The sequence below is a fragment of the Eufriesea mexicana genome, unplaced genomic scaffold, assembly GCF_001483705.2.
Source record: "Eufriesea mexicana isolate 0111107269 unplaced genomic scaffold, ASM148370v2 scaffold4094, whole genome shotgun sequence".
NCBI classification, from domain to species: Eukaryota; Metazoa; Arthropoda; class Insecta; order Hymenoptera; family Apidae; genus Eufriesea; species Eufriesea mexicana.
In genome coordinates, this window is record NW_016912091.1 from 173,096 (window position 1) to 178,645 (window position 5,550).

The window sequence follows — 5,550 nt, forward strand, 5'->3', positions numbered from 1 at the left end:
TAAATTGTAACTATGTTATAGAAAGTAGGAATTTTTATTGACTATCTTATATTTATATTTTTGAGAGCAATGTAGGAAAGGATAAGAAATAAATTAAGAGGTACAAAAAAGGAACCGAAGAAAGTAGAAAGTTATAAAATAGATGATGTTGAATGTGATAAGGATGTAAAGGAAAATGAGTAGGGAATATAGAACTTATGAGCTTTAGCATAAAAGAAAGCCGAGGAGATGCAAGATAAACCAATATCAAGAATTATTAGGATAACTCATGTATTTGAATAGAATAATTTGCAGTAGTCTGTATGTATCTATAAATATTGTTACCTATGCATATATATATGGTCATTATAATGATAATTATTACGACACATCTTTTTCTCGCAACGGTCCGTGATATGGACATCTACTCAGATTCTAATGTCATTGTTTATTATGTCGTTAGCAATTAACGTGTATATGTGAAACTTTCAGAGTGAATAAAAAGTACCTAAGCATATAACCATCATAGTTTCATTTTATTTTTTACCAAGAACAGAATCACTTGCCTTCATCTGTGACTTCATGTACGTCTATAATAAATTCATCAACTTTTATAATTTCATCGTACAGGCACAGCTTTAGCGAGATTTCTAATATAATTCTGGATATGAATTTCTTGTTATTTAATTCATTGTTGATGATTATTGCATAGAGTGTTAGAACCATTGCCGAAAATACTAATAGTTTGTCTTTGCATTAGTATAATGGAATAATTAATAATTCCTGTTCATGAATTAATTATAGAAATTTGGAATTTATCGCAACACAAATATATTTATAATTGCTTCACTGATGCTATTAAATATAAGAGACGCCGTTTAATATTCTACATCGAGACTTTATAGCTATTTCAAAGATGCAACATTTTCCCGCTACAAAAATACCTAGCGTATCCGGCTGCAGCCAACTTCCAGTTGACGGCAAGCGGTCATACCGGTAACAAATGGTGGAATATTCTCACGCGTCAAGGAGAAACATTAAAGCTCAAAACGTTTCGTGAAGTAATGACATTGCTGATTGACGTTTCGATTACCTTACGAAGTTCAAAATTACTAGCTTTGAACATTTCTTCGGCGGTAATATACTACATGTGAAAACAAGTGATGTTACAAAGTGTATATCGTATATCGACACAAGTGGGAAATGAAGTGGTGTGAGTGCGGGATCTTATAATGCTAACGCATTGTCCGTTATTATCGGTTGTAGTAGATTCTAGATTTCGCCTATGCGTAGGAATATTTGATCAGCATTACCCTCAATAAGCAGTTTTTTAATAGTTTCTTCAATTTTACTTCGATCTTAACGTTCAAATACAACATAGTTACGTACTATCGCGTTTACATTCGAAATATTGATTGTGGATTAGAATATTTCGTTACTACTGCATAAAATAGGCAGTTTTCCAACCAGTAGGCCAATTATTTTCCAATTGAAGATGAGCATGTGAAGTAAACCGACGATAGTGCAAGTGCCTGTGGCATCGTGGAATACAGTTTAGTTTTCTCTCTTCTGTTTCCCAAATTAGGCCTTTTGATTAGATTTGTTCTATATATCCGCGTAGAGGGAATTCTTCCTTAACAGGATTGGATATTTTTTTTCGGTTTCGAGCGAGCGTTTTCGTAAAATAGTGCCGGAAGTGTCAGTGGCTCACAGATCGTGCTGCGCAATTTACTTTTTTGGCTTCTAGTTTTTGAATTAGGCTTTTCGGATCGGATTTTTCCACTGATTCGCGTAGAGTGATTTTTTCTATAACGGGATTGGATATTTTTTTTCGGTTTCGAGTGTGCGTTTTCGAGAAATAGTGCCGGAATTGTCAGTGGCTCTCAGATCGTGCTGCGCAATTTACTTTTTTGGCTTCTAGTTTTTGAATTAGGCTTTTTGGATCGGATTTTTCCACTGATTCGCGTAGAGTGATTTTTTCTATAACGGGATTGGATATTTTTTTTCGGTTTCGAGCGTGCGTTTTCGAGAAATAGTGCCGGAAGTGTCAGTGGCTCTCAGATCGTGCTGCGCAATTTACTTTTTTGGCTTCTAGTTGTTGAATTAGGCTTTTTGAATCGGATTTTTTCACTGATTCGCGTAGAGTGATTTTTTCTATAACGGGATTGGATATTTTTTTTCGGTTTCGAGCGTGCGTTTTCGAGAAATAGTGCCGGAAGTGTCAGTGGCTCTCAGATCGTGCTGCGCAATTTACTTTTTTGGCTTCTAGTTTTTGAATTAGGCTTTTTGAATCGGATTTTTCCACTGATTCGCGTAGAGTGATTTTTTCCTTAACGGGATTGGATATTTTTTTTCGGTTTCGAGCGTGCGTTTTCGAGAAATAGTGCCGGAAGTGTCAGTGGCTCTCAGATCGTGCTGCGCAATTTACTTTTTTGGCTTCTAGTTTTTGAATTAGGCTTTTTGAATCGGATTTTTCCACTGATTCGCGTAGAGTGATTTTTTCCTTAACGGGATTGGATATTTTTTTTCGGTTTCGAGCGTGCGTTTTCGAGAAATAGTGCCGGAAGTGTCAGTGGCTCTCAGATCGTGCTGCGCAATTTACTTTTTTGGCTTCTAGTTTTTGAATTAGGCTTTTTGAATCGGATTTTTCCACTGATTCGCGTAGAGTGATTTTTTCCTTAACGGGATTGGATATTTTTTTTCGGTTTCGAGCGTGCGTTTTCGAGAAATAGTGCCGGAAGTGTCAGTGGCTCTCAGATCGTGCTGCGCAATTTACTTTTTTGGCTTCTAGTTTTTGAATTAGGCTTTTTGAATCGGATTTTTCCACTGATTCGCGTAGAGTGATTTTTTCCTTAACGGGATTGGATATTTTTTTTCGGTTTCAAGCGTGCGTTTTCGAGAAATAGTGCCGGAAGTGTCAGTGGCTCTCAGATCGTGCTGCGCAATTTACTTTTTTGGCTTCTAGTTTTTGAATTAGGCTTTTTGAATCGGATTTTTCCACTTATTCGCGTAGAGTGATTTTTTCTTTAACGGGATTGGATATTTTTTTTTCGTTTCGAGGTTGCGTTTTCGAATAATAGTGCCGAATGTGTCAGTGGCTGTGAAATCGTGCTGCGTAATAGACTTTTTTGGCTTCTAGTTTTTGAATTAGGCTTTTTGAATCGGATTTTTCCACTTATTCGCGTAAAGTGATTGTTTCCTTAACGGGATTGGATATTTTTTCTCGGTTTCGGGCGTGGGTTTTCGTAAAATAGTGCCGGAAGTGTCAGTGGCTCACAGATCGTGCTGCGCAATTTACTTTTTTGGCTTCTAGTTTTTGAATTAGGCTTTTTGAATCGGATTTTTCCACTTATTCGCGTAGAGTGATTTTTTCCTTAACGGGATTGGATATTTTTTTTTCGTTTCGAGGTTGCGTTTTCGAATAATAGTGCCGAATGTGTCAGTGGCTGTGAAATCGTGCTGCGTAATAGACTTTGTTGGCTTCTAGTTTTTGAATTAGGCTTTTTGAATCGGGTTTTTCCACTGATTCGCGTACACTGATTTTTTCCTTAAAGGGATTGGATATTTTTTTTCGGTTTCGAGCATCTGTCTTTGAGAAATAGTGCCGAAAGTGTTCGCGGTTTTCAGATCGTGTGCGTAATACACTTTTATCGCTTCTATTTCTGAAATTAGGTTTTTGGATTTCGTTTTTTCGATATAACAACGTAGAGTAGGTTCAAGACAATATTCTGTTGAAATAAATAGGCACGTGCAACAGTAGGAAAATCTTGGACTCATGAAGTATCTCCAATGTAGAGCTATTAGATGCCAGGAATTATATCTTATTGTGAGAAAAAGTTGTAGCAGTAATACAAATATGTAAGGTATGATATGTCTATTGGATTCAAGATCAGTTATCCATATGCCCCACTAGATATAAATGTTTTGTGGTCAAATAAAAATTCATGAAAGGGAAATGTTTCAGACAGATAAACGGGAATGAAATTAACTTTCGCAATGTCCTCTTTTATCGACAAGATATAGAGTATACAGTGAGATTGTAAGGTATGTTGTATGTATGTATCCTTTATCTAAATAAATATTAATATCTGTGATCAAGGCGAATGGTCTTTGCCAATGTGTTAAATTTCAGAGTGGTGGAGCCAAGGTATATGATGAAAGGAGAGAGGTTTTAATGGTAGCAGTGGGAAGAAGAAATGTGTATTATGTCAAGAAACATAAAAGGGGCAGCATATGTATGAAGAGAGAAAGGTGTGTGACATCGACATAGAAATATGAAGATCAGTGAAGAGATGGAGATTGAACAATTGGTAATAGTTATGAAAGTTAGAGATAAATTGAATATAGAGAGTAAATATTACATTAAAACTAAAACGTGTAGAGATATCTATAGGAATTTGGAAACTATAGAAGCTGTAGGAATAATGGGTTGTGGCATATGGAATTGATTGGGCCAATGAAGACAACGTTAAAAGGAGGTAAAAGGTAAGTCTTTCCTGGTGATGATTATTAGAAAAAAGAACCATTTGGTTGACTGATTTATAAATAACTAAAGATTAAAAAATACGAAATATTATTGACTAAGGATCTTTTTTATTACAGGTGACTTAGAAACATGAGTAATATTTATATGCAAGAACCAGCCACTAATTGTAAGAGTATAGTAATAAGTATTGGTTAATAATATTTCAATGGATTGCATATCTTTTTTTGAAAATTTAACTGATATACAATATTTACTTTCTAAATTTAATAGTATTAATATATTAAGTAATTTCTAGTTTGAATTACAATAATAAATAATAAATTTTAATAACTTTGATTTTAAAAATATTTTACATTAATAAAATTAATATATTTGTTATAACAAGGTTACAATGACAACAACTGTTGGTGATATTGAGTAAGAATTATGGGCAAAAGAAACTCCCATAGTATAAATTTTATACAATTATGTATGGAAGGTTATTACCATGCACTATATTTCATAGAATTATTCAAGAATTCATAGCATATGGTGGTGATCTCAAAGGTACAGGGGGAGGTAGTAAAAGCATATGTGGAGAACTGTAATGGAGAAATTTAAAGTGAGATTATATTTAAAAATAAAATGAATGCTTCTTTTCTTCAAAAATAATTATTACATATTTGTGTTTTAGGACGAATTTCATACAAGATTACTTATTTGTCGACGAGGATCAATTGCTGTGGCAGAGATGATAATGATTCCCAATTCTACTTTGTTCTTGGTTCTACATCAGAATTGCAGAATAAACATACAATCTTTGGTAAGGTTACTGGAGAAACTATATATAACATGCTTGAAATCGAGGAAACACTTGTACATGAGGTAAATTTAATGTTTACAAGAAAATATATCAAGAAGTGATATAAATATAATATTTCCTTTTTTTTGTAGAATAATAAACCACTTTATCCGCCAAGATTGATAAAAACTATAATATTGAACAATCCATTTTCTAATAATATACCAAGAATAGTAGTACAGAAAAGTGAAGGAGTAGACAGTTCAAAAACTAAAACAGCAGCGGTAAAGTAAAAATCATATAT